The sequence below is a fragment of the Bombina bombina genome, chromosome 7 (assembly GCF_027579735.1).
Source record: "Bombina bombina isolate aBomBom1 chromosome 7, aBomBom1.pri, whole genome shotgun sequence".
NCBI classification, from domain to species: domain Eukaryota; kingdom Metazoa; phylum Chordata; class Amphibia; order Anura; family Bombinatoridae; genus Bombina; species Bombina bombina.
In genome coordinates this window covers 498,712,633-498,725,201 of record NC_069505.1, presented here as the reverse complement: position 1 = coordinate 498,725,201, position 12,569 = coordinate 498,712,633, and the positions used below count along the sequence as shown (strand labels likewise).

General features: G+C 38.5%; 1 protein-coding gene across 1 annotated transcript in view; it reads right to left on the bottom strand.

The window, feature by feature from the left end:
- Positions 1-12,569, bottom strand: part of LOC128636033 (cytochrome P450 2G1-like) — a 77,418-nt gene that overhangs the window by 593 nt on the left and 64,256 nt on the right. The window lies entirely within an intron of this gene.

Sequence of the window (12,569 nt, the reverse complement as noted above, 5' to 3'; positions counted from 1 at the left end):
AATCTTAATTTATTAAGAATAATAGTTTTTACATATCCTAAACGGAGTTTTCATCTGCCTTGGTATATCAAATAAAAATATATATATGTTGTATATCAGGGTCTGTGTAACTGGCCTCTGTTTATTGGGCTACAAGATATGTGTATGTGTACGTATGTGTAGAAAAATTGTTTCCATCTCTGTAGGTTGGCTTATTGGCTACATAATATGTATATATGAAATTATTTGCTACATACCTATGTAACTGGCCTCTGTTTGTTGGGGGCTAAGAGATTGACATACATATACAGGTATACAGGGAGTGCAGAATTATTAGGCAAGTTGTATTTTTGAGGATTAATTTTATTATTGAACAACAACCATGTTCTCAATGAACTCAAAAAACTCATTAATATCAAAGCTGAATATTTTTGGAAGTAGTTTTTAGTTTGTTTTTACTTTTAGCTATTTTAGGGGGATATCTGTGTGTGCAGGTGACTATTACTGTGCATAATTATTAGGCAACTTAACAAAAAACAAATATATACCCATTTCAATTATTTATTTTTACCAGTGAAACCAATATAACATCTCAACATTCACAAATATACATTTCTGACATTCAAAAACAAAACAAAAACAAATCAGTGACCAATATAGCCACCTTTCTTTGCAAGGACACTCAAAAGCCTGCCATCCATGGATTCTGTCAGTGTTTTGATCTGTTCACCATCAAGATTGCGTGCAGCAGCAACCACAGCCTCCCAGACACTGTTCAGAGAGGTGTACTGTTTTCCCTCCTTGTAAATCTCACATTTGATGATGGACCACAGGTTCTCAATGGGGTTCAGATCAGGTGAACAAGGAGGCCATGTCATTAGATTTTCTTCTTTTATACCCTTTCTTGCCAGCCACGCAGTGGAGTACTTGGACGCGTGTGATGGAGCATTGTCCTGCATGAAAATCATGTTTTTCTTGAAGGATGCAGACTTCTTCCTGTACCACTGCTTGAAGAAGGTGTCTTCCAGAAACTGGCAGTAGGACTGGGAGTTGAGCTTGACTCCATCCTCAACCCGAAAAGGCCCCACAAGCTCATCTTTGATGATACCAGCCCAAACCAGTACTCCACCTGCACCTTGCTGGCGTCTGAGTCGGACTGGAGCTCTCTGCCCTTTACCAATCCAGACACGGGCCCATCCATCTGGCCCATCAAGACTCACTCTCATTTCATCAGTCCATAAAACCTTAGAAAAATTAGTCTTGAGATATTTCTTGGCCCAGTCTTGACGTTTCAGCTTGTGTGTCTTGTTCAGTGGTGGTCGTCTTTCAGCCTTTCTTACCTTGGCCATGTCTCTGAGTATTGCACACCTTGTGCTTTTGGGCACTCCAGTGATGTTGCAGCTCTGAAATATGGCCAAACTGGTGGCAAGTGGCATCTTGGCAGCTGCACACTTGACTTTTCTCAGTTCATGGGCAGTTATTTTGCGTCTTGGTTTTTCCACACGCTTCTTGCGACCCTGTTGACAATTTTGAATGAAACGCTTGAGTGTTCCATGATCACGCTTCAGAAGCTTTGCAATTTTAAGAGTGCTGCATCCCTCTGCAAGATATCTCACTATTTTTTACTTTTCTGAGCCTGTCAAGTCCTTCTTTTGACCCATTTTGCCAAAGGAAAGGAAGTTGCCTAATAATTATGCACACCTGATATAGGGTGTTGATGTCATTAGACCACACCCCTTCTCATTACAGAGATGCACATCACCTAATATGCTTAATTGGTAGTAGGCTTTCAAGCCTATACAGCTTGGAGTAAGACAACATGCATAAAGAGGATGATGTGGTCAAAATACTCATTTGCCTAATAATTCTGCACTCCCTGTATATATATATATATATATATATATATATATATATATATATATATATATTTATTTATATATATATATACACCACCACCCCTTTTTTATATGTATTTTACTATCTCTCTCACTCCCCACTCTAAAAGAAATAAAAAAAATAAACACAACTTATTCAATGACAAACATTAATTGTTTTTAAAGGTCCTAAAGGGACATTAAACACTTTGATATGGTAAAATAAGAGAGTAGAAAAGACAAAGGACTCATTTTACTATGGCTGTCCACATTTAACATTGCGTAAGGATTGTGCAATGCTGCCCCTGCTGGCTGGTGGCCAAGCAAGCAGGGGCTGTCAATCAACTTGATCATATCAGATTGAGATGATTTTAATTCTTGAAACAAATTCTGATTTCAATGCATCAAATGGTTTAATATAATTACATCCTGTTTCCTTAAATTTACTGTTATCAAACCATTCCTTGACCAATTTATAAAAACTTTATAGTTTACTCCTTCTTGTATTAACAGATTACCTGTAATGGACATATATTTAGACATATAGGGCTAGATTATGAGTGGAGCATGTTAAATTAGCTAGATGGATCCTTTTTGCATGTGTCAGGTTGCACTCGTATTATGAGTTGAGCAAAAGATTTGCGCTCAAGCGCTAACCCAGAGCGCACAAAAATTAAAACTTCTAATATTGTGACCGCATTAACATATTCCCCCATACACTTTAACGGAGCGTAAAAAGTAAAAAAAAAAAATAACACTAATACTCGCACGCAAACCCGATCGCATCTAACCGAGTGCACTAACCCAACATGAAATTTGAATATTTCAAGACTACACTTTGATGAATTGTTGGTGCTGATGTCTTCATTTTGGATTTTCTTATATATATATATATATATATATATATATATATATATATATATATATATATATATATATATATATATATATATATAAAAGAAAATCCAAAAGGAAGACATCAGCACCAACAATTCATCAAAGTGTAGTCTTTATTCAAAGTGACATGAAGACAAAAAGCAGCAATGTTACTGGTCCATCTGACCCTTATTCATGCTATAGAACACTAACATTCAATCCCTTATATAGCACCTGTGTGGTAATTAATAATAAGTGTATAAATTAAAAACAAGTTTCACGGACAATTAAAAATAATTATATACTGTATGTATGCTTGAAAATTATAAAAACAAATGTAGGTTTGTAAAACTTGTTTTTAATTTATACATTTATTGTTCCCATAATCTGACTATCATTCAATCAATAGCTTAATTTAAATAACAGAAAAGTGAAAGGAAAAAAGTCTGTTTAAAATTAGCAATTATACTACATCTCCACTAGATGCTATAGTTAATGTGAAATGTATATGTTACAAGGAGTGAACAGGTTAAATAATTAATTACCACACAGCTGGGACCCTAAACCAGCACCCACACAATGCATACTTCCAAACAAAACAACTGGGAACCTCCCAGGGTGACACAGGCTTTTGTTTTGTATTTACATAGGGGAGGTTACAAAAGCCTGTGTCACCCTGGGAGTTTCCCAGTTGCTTTGTTTGGAAGTATGCATTGTGTGGGTGCTGGTTTAGGGTCCCAGGAAGGGGAAGACCTTGTCGTGGTCCTGGGCTTGATGCTTTGGCGCCAAATGTAACTGACTTCCCCCAGTTTTGCTTTTAAACATTACTGTGAATCTGCTGGCGAGTGCCAGGTTTTCTGTGTGTTGTGTTGATAATGTTTGAATGCTTCCCTGCGGGCCTGTCACCCAGGCTGCTCTGGGGTTAACTGCCTGGGTTGCTGTGAACTTTGCAGCTGTCTGTCAGTGTTCAGGGCTGTGGAGTTTGCTGTGGCTTAGGATGTGTACCCAGTCCAGTCTGTAAGTGCGATCCATTCCTGTGTTTTGTGTATATACTGTATATATATATATATAATTGCACAGGCAACTAGCACATATAGGCAAGTATCCCTAGATGTTCTAGTTGCCTGTGCAATAATTTATATTGATTTACTTTTGCAATATGGAGGATTTTAACCCCTTAAAGACAACATCTTTTTCAATTGTCTTACCCTTAAGGACCAAGGCTATTTTTACATTTCTGCAGTTTTTGTTTTAGCTGTAATTTTCCTCTTACTCATTTACTGTACCCACACATATTATATACCGTTTTTCTCGCCATTAAATGGAATTTCTAAAGATACCATTATTTTCATCATATCTTATAATTTACTATAAAAAAAATTATAAAATATGATGAAAAATTTGAAAAAAACACACGTTTTCTAACTTTGACCCCCAAAATTTGTTACATATCTACAACCACAAAAAAATAACCATGCTAAATAGTTTCTAAATTTTGTCCTGAGTTTAGAAATACCCAATGTTTACATGTTCTTTGCTTTTTTTGCAAGTTATAGGGCAATAAATACAAGTAGCACTTTTCTATTTCCAAACCACTTCTTTTCCAAAATTAGCGCTAGTTACATCGGAACACTGATATCTTTCAGGAATCCATGAATATCCCTTGACATGTATATATATATTTTTTAGTAGACAACCCAAAGTATTGATCTAGGCCCATTTTGTTATATTTTATGCCACCATTTCGCGGCCAAATGCGATCAAATAAAATAAAATTGTTCACCTTTTCCCAAACTTTTTCACAAACTTTAGGTTTCTCACTGAAATTATTTACAAACAGCTTGTGCAATTATGGCACACCTGGTTGTAAACGCTTCTCTGGGATCCACTTTGTTCAGAAATAGCAGACATATATTGCTCTGGCGTTACTTCTTGGTAATTAGAAAGCCGCTAAATGTCGCTGCGCACCACACGTGTATAATACCCAGCAGTGAAGGGGTTAATTTGGAAGCTTGTAGGGAGCTTGTGGGGTTAATTTTAGCTTTAGTGTAGTGTTGTAGACAACCCAAAGTATTTATCTAGACCCATTTTGGTATATTTCACCACGAAATGCAATCAAATAAAAAAAGCTTACTTTTTCACAAACTTTAGGTTTCACACTGACATTATTTACACACAGCTTGTGCAATTATGGCACAAAGGTTGTAAATGCTTCTCTGGGATCCCCTTTGTTCATAACTAGCAGACATATATGGCTTTGGCATTGCTTTTTGGCAATTAGAAGGCTGCTAAATGCCGCTGCGCACTACACTTGTATTATGCCCAGCAGTTAAGGGGTTAATTAGGTAGCTTGTAGGGTTAATTTTAGCTTTAGTGTAGGATCCCCCTTAGCCCCAACCTCCCTGATCCCCCCCAAACAGCTCTCTAACCCTCAACCTTATTGTCTGCCATCTTGGGTACTGGCAGCTGTCTGTCAGTACCCAGTTTGCATACAAATTTAAAAAAAATATTTTTTATTTCATTTATTATTTAATTTTCTGTAGTGTAGCTTCCCCCTTCAATAACCAACCCCCACCCCCTTTCCAGAACCCTTAGATAAAAAATGTCTCCCCTCCTTCCCTTTACACTGTTCCATAGAGTAGGGCTCCCGCCAAGTGCGCGCTCCCGCCTCCGCACCCGTGCCCACATCTGTGCACGCTCCCGGTGCCCCCCCTCTCGTGATCCCGCCCCCCTCTCTCGTCATTCCCCCCAGTGATGGCCGACCACCGCCTCCCTGCAGCAGCTCCCACCCACCAATAATCACACCATCGCTGGCTGATGCAGAGAGGGCCACAGAGTGGCTCTCTCTGCATTGGTGTTTTAAAAAAGGTATTGCAGTGATGCCTCAATATCGAGGCATCAGAGCAAAACCTTGAAAGCGTCTGGAAGCGATCAGGATCGCTTCCAGGCGCTTTAAACCTCTAACGAAGTACAGGGTACGTTGTTGTTCTTTAACGACCAGTTTGTGTCTGACGTACCCTGTACGAAGTGTGAAGAAGCTAGAAGAAGCTTCTTTCTGGGACGACAGCCATGCAGACCGATTTTATGCAGTGTGCCGCGTATGGTCTGAGCACTGACAGGCTGACCCCCCACCCCTTCAACCTCTGCAGCAATGACGTCTATTTCCCAAAGACAACCTCTGGATATGACGCTGAGCACATGCACTCAACTTATTTGGTCGACCATGGCAAGGCCTGTTCTGAGTGGAACCTGTCCTGTGAAACCATTGTATGGTCTTGCCCACTGTGCTGCAGCTCAGTTTCAGGGTCTTGGCAATCTTCTTATAGGCTAGGCCATCTTTATGTAGAGCAGCAATTCTTTTTTCGGATCTACAGAGAGTTCTTTGCCATGAGGTGCCATGTTGAACTTCCAGTGACCAGTATGAGAGAGTGTGAGAGCGATAATACCAAATTTAACACACCTCATCCCCATTCACACCCGAGACCTTGTAACACTAACAAGTCACATGACACCAGCGAGGGAAAATGGCTAATTGGGCCCAATTTGGACATTTCCACTTAGGGATGTACTCACTTTTATTGCCAACGGTTTAGACATTAATGACTGTGTGTTGAGTTATTTTGAGGGGGACAGCACTGCTATACAGGCTGTACACTCACTACTTTACATTGTAGCAAAGTGTCATTTCTTCAGTGTTGTCACATGAAAAGATATTATAAAATATTTACAAAAATGTGAGGGGTGTACTCACTTTTGTGAGATACTGTATATAAATATATACTGTATGTGCACACATCTATACATAGCATACTTATACACATTTAGATATGTATGTATCTCTATGTTGAAGCATTTTGCAGGGCTTTTATTGGGTTGTATTATTATGTGTGTAACTATAGTTTTAAATGTATTTTTGATGTGTTTTGTGCCACTTTTTTGACTCACGTATGAGTTAACCAGAGCTCTGAAGTCATGCTATCCCGACATGTGTTAAATTCAATTGCGCTCAATCGATCGCATTTACTTTCAACCTGTAACATGGGCGCTACTTCCGACATGTGCAAACAGGTGCAATAAACCCGATATCCCTTGCATGCAACAATTTGTGTACCACTCGTGTTTATATGTATATACAGTATCTGTCTGTAAATACAGTACATATATACACATATAAATACATATGTGTGTATATATATATATATAAATATTCAAAAATTGGAGAAAGAACAACTTTTATTTTAAATGCTCATATATATATATATATATATATCTCAATATAGTATAATATCAATTGGTGCAGACCCTTACACTTAATAATAAAATAGTAAATATAGAAAGAATAATCAGTTTTAAACTATTAGTCAATCTGAAAAAAGAAAGGGGTTTCAGCTCTCCAATTATATAAAAAATGTATTAACATATCATAAATATATCATCATTTTAAAGCCACAGCAAACGTGCAAGCGGGAAATTGAAGCACTGTATGTCATGAAAGCCTAGGTATTAAGGGCCGGATTACAAGTGGAGCGCTAAATATCGCTTTGATGAAAGTGATATTTGCACTCCACTGTGTAATACCAGCGCATGATAATGTGCGCTGGTATTACAAGTTTTCAGCAATGCGAACACGACCTCGCTTTCGCATTGATGGGAAGCATTGCGCTCACGAGAGTGCTCTTCGATAGGCTCCTATGGGAGCCTCATTCTGATGCCGTCAGAGACGCCAACAGAACTTCAGCGTTAGTGAAGGGGGTAAGTAACGCAGTGATGGCAGAAAATATAGATATGTATGTATATGCTGACATACATATATCTTTATGTGCTAATATGTGTTTATACACATAAATATATATATATATAAGCATATACATACATATTTACTGGGAACACACAGTTCCTGTAGAACGCAATGTAAAGCGGTAGCAATAGCCAGCCACTTGTATTGGCTGATTAAAGGAATAGTCTAGTCAAAATGAAACTTTCATGATTCAGATAGAGCCGGCAATTTTAAGCAACATTCTAATTTACTCCTATTATCAATTTTCTTCGTTCTCTTGGCATCTTTATTTGAAAACAAAGAAATGTAAGCTTAGGAGCCGGCCCATTTTTGATTCAGCACCTAGGTAGCACTAATTTGTGTCTATATGTAACCACCAATCAGTAAGCGCTACGCAGGTGCTGAACCAAAAATGGGCCAGCTCCTAAGCTTAGATTCAAATAAAGATACCAAGGTTCTCCATGTACTAACAGGCGGGCGGACAGCTTCTAAATTTGTGAAGCTGTCCACCCGCCCGCCTTCACTACATACAAGCAGCGGATCTGTTGCTGGCCCGTAAGTATCATTACACACTTATCGCAGTGTGATATGTCTGCCCCTTCATTTGCGCGACTGAAGAAGCTGTCAATCACCAAGAGCGAGTGAGATCTCTGTGATTTTCCATCGCCACCTCGGAGGTGGCTTAGGGTGTAAAAAGCAGTGATCTAATGACCACTGCTTCTTACAGTGCGGGAACAAAGAAAAATTGATAAATGGAGTAAATTAGAAAATTGCTTAAAATTGCTGCTCTATCTGAATCAAGAAAGTTTAATTTTGATGTGACTATCCCATTAATTATAGCGAGCACGCAAACGGTAAAATGTGCCGATTGCGGGTGCATAATAATTTAGCGCTCCACGTGTAAATTAGCCCTAAGTGATCATTGAGAACAGTGTTGCTGTTTTAATTGGCTACACACTGTTTTGCCTGAAAAGTTGTGCCTTTTATTCATGCAGCTCTATACAGCTATACGCTGGGCTAACTTGTGCTGAGACCTCTGTAACAATGTAATCCAGCAAACATTCTATTGTTGCTAATTGGGGCAGCTGATACTAAATATCTCTACAGAAATTTCCTTCCTCAGACCCCACAAGCAGATGTGTTGTGGTCTCTACAGTGAAAGCAGTGGAGATGGTTGAAGACATCTGTGACAAGCAGAGGAATTGGTAACTGGCTACAAGATTCCAGTTGGAGTTTGCTGAAAGTGTTAATTAATAAACATAATGAAAAACCTGAGCCCACAAGCCATAGGATGAGTCTTGTGAAGTGAGAGGTAAAGAAGCTTTTTCTGTTTGCACTGCAGTTTGCTGAATTCATTGGTACTGTCTACAAGATTCCAGTTGGAGTGTGGTGAAAGTGTTAATACAAATAATGAAAAACCTGAGCCCAATAATCCACAGGAGTCATCTTGTAAAGTGAAATCTAAACTACTTTCCCTGTTTGTACCTGCAAACCGCTTGTAGCCTGTAATACAAACTAATCAGCCTGCCCTGGTTGAGTGAGATATTTAACCTAAGGGCATTGAGTGAATACATAATTATTTGTCACAAACACATTACAACTTTTTACAGCATGATTTGATCTGTCAATCTTGGGATAGACCAGTATTGTGTCATAACTTTATGTGTGGTTGTAATGTGTTGTTTTTATGCATTTACACACCTGGTGCATTAATTAACTTGATAACGTTGTTAGTTCCTCTACCTTTTATGACTGCGTCTAGGCACTAATGATTTCACTGTAAGAACTTGCACACTTGCTGTGGCTATATAATGATGATATATTCATGATATGTTAATACATTTTTGATATATTAAAAAAGTGTTGAAACCCCTTTTTTTAGGTTGATTATTCTTCCTATATATATATAAAGATCAACAAGACTCACAAAATTAATTTCTTTACAACATTTGCTCTTTATTCATATTCCATAGTATCTCAATTTCATAGTACATGTGTACTATGTAATGGAGATAATATGGAATATGAATAAATAGCAAATGTTGCAAAGAAATTAATTAATTTTGGGAGTCTTATTACATGAGACGACTTCTGACTAAAAAGTGGAACAGATGGACAGCTTCACTTAAGTAAATTGATATATTTATATGTGTATATATATATATATATATATATATATATGTGTGTGTGTGTGTATATATATATATATATATGTGTGTGTGTGTGTATATATATATAGCCAAATCTTCAAAGGAGAGGTATGTGCACTCTCACCAGCTACCAACATCCGCCAGGGTGCTCTGCAGGGATAATCAAAAGGTAGATAGAAGAAAGCACTCACTGGACATCAGCATTCTTAGAACCAACAAAAATTTATTTGTGACGTTTCGGGACAGCAAACGTCCCTTCCTCTGAAAACCAGAAGCTACAAACAAACATACTAATAAAGGCCTGTAAAACCCTCCCCCAGTGAGTCCACCAATCAATGGAGACCGTGTGCAAATCAATCAAGGACTGTACCACCTAACAGATGCAGTGTCATATTGTTAGCAAATCTATACATATGTAAATTGCCCCATTTATATATAATCAATTGTGTACTTAACTAGTGTACAAAAATAGGTTATCCTCCCAGTGTCAGCAAAATATGCCAGTGTAATCATGGTGAAATTTCATCCCTGGTTCCATGTCCCCACTCACAGGAAACCCTGGTGCGGTCCGAGCCTGCAAATGGAACACTCCATAGCTATCGCAACACTAATGTATTCCGCCCCCATGGGCGTTAACATTGGAAACATAAACAACAGAAAAGCACCCCATCCATCATAGTCTAAACCGCTACGGTCCTAATTCAGTGCTCACATCAGCACTACCAAATTCACCACTGCCATGTCCGCTACAAACAACCGATCGATTCTGTCCCCACACCTCGGGCGCCGCGCACACATAATCCACAGACACACCCCTTCTTCTGTCATAGGACAAAAACCGGCTTCTCAGTGTGTTGATAGGCTATAGAGGCATGGAGATGTGCACTCCTCCTGCACGCCTCCTACACACCCCCTTGTGAGATCCAACTGACATCAAATGTCAACCCACATGTTAGTCGATAGTTATCGGCAATCTTACACATACAACAAAAGAGGCAGCAATCACCCACTCACAGAGCACCAGCCTCTCAGATGAATGACCAACACAAGCCTAATAGAAGATCGCAACCACACGTCCCATCATCACATGACGCTAACAGCTACACTGTAATGTCCCGAAACCACACCTATCACCACTCAAACTCAATCAGGAACATTCTCATATCTAGCCCTCATGCCCGCAATACCAAACCTAGGTCCGCTATACAAGTCACTCACTGTGCATGACAGGTCACACCGCTACACACCCTCAAGTGTCATCCAATCAGGGCAAAGCCATATAAGTTCACTCCCCTTACATATTTATTTATATACAGCTAAACCTAGCAGGTAAACATCCCCTATTATGACACCCAAGAGAGTGCCTCTAGTATTGTCAGGAACCAAGCCTCCAGATTAAAAAGAAAAAGAAAAGGTCTGGGAGGCATTCTGCTAAGAAGGGCTGTGTGGGGATTTGAACCTGTGGCTCTGTGGTTGCTATTTCTGTTTGCTTACATGTTGATCTGATAAATAACTATTTGCCTTACTTGTTATTACACCTGTGCAACACACAGGTGTTCTCAATTCTGGAATTAATCAGAACCAACCCTGTGCAAAACCTCCCTATTTAAGGATGGCTTTTAGTCTGCATTTTTGTTTTCACATTGGATCTGTTTTGTCAAGTCAGAACCTGTTTCCTGTACTTCTTTGGAGAAAGATTTCCTTTGCACCTGTTTACAAGGTATTACCAGGAGAAAGCCTTTACCTTTAAACCTGTTACCAATCTTCAAGTTTGTTTCCTGCTTTATGCAAATTCCTGCACTCAGCTATTGCCAGGAGAAAGACTTCACCTTTGCACCTGTTTACAAGGTATTACCAGGAGAAAGCCTTTACCTTTAAACCTGTTACCAATCTACAAGTTTGTTTCCTGCTTTATGCAATTCCTGCACTTGGCCATTGCCAGGAGAAAGATTTCCTTTGCACCTGTTTACAAGGTATTACCAGGAGAAAGCCTTTACCTTTAAACCTGTTACCAATCTTCAAGTTTGTTTCCTGCTTTATGCAAATTCCTGCACTCAGCTATTGCCAGGAGAAAGACTTCACCTTTGCACCTGTTTACAAGGTATTACCAGGAGAAAGACTTTACCTTTAAACCAGTTACCAGTTCACAAGTTTGTATCCTGCCTTGTGCAAATCCTGCACTCAGCAATTACCAGGAGAAAGACTTTACCTTTAAACCTGCTACCTGTTTACAAGTTGTTTTCTGCCTTGTGCAAATCTTACATTTCAGTTATTACCAGGAGAAATACTTTCCTTTTTGAATCTGCATCTCTGCTTACTTTGTTTGTTTATTTTCACTCCTGCTGTATGTGGTCTTAACATACCTGAGTAGCATATTTAAATATTCTGCAAGTATTTGCTTAAACAAAGTATTTTGTTGTTTAAATAAATTTGTTTTCATTTTCAATCAGTATGGCTTCTACTAATCTTCCTTTAAAGCAACTGTTCCAGACAATGAGGCTCTCACATGATATCCTGAGACAGAACATGACAAGTATTCATGTTAATCCAAAAACAAATAAGGCGAAATTAACCAATCTCAACCAATCCTCCCTGCAGTCTTATTGTCAAATTTACAGTGTTAACTAGGGGACAAAAGAACACACAGCCTTCTATATATTATATCACTATGTCCCACTTGCAATCAAAAACTAGGTAGAAGAGCAACTTACGCCCCAAAAATAAATAAATAAAAATTAATAAAAATAAAAATTATCAATCTTCAGTATCATATCCAAAGACAATATTATTATATAAAGACACAGCGTGCTCCCAATTCTATTAATACCAACCCTATAACTGTTATTTCATCTCATCCACAAAAATTTAAATCATAAATCATAGAATACCATAAAACACCCCCCTAGAATGCAT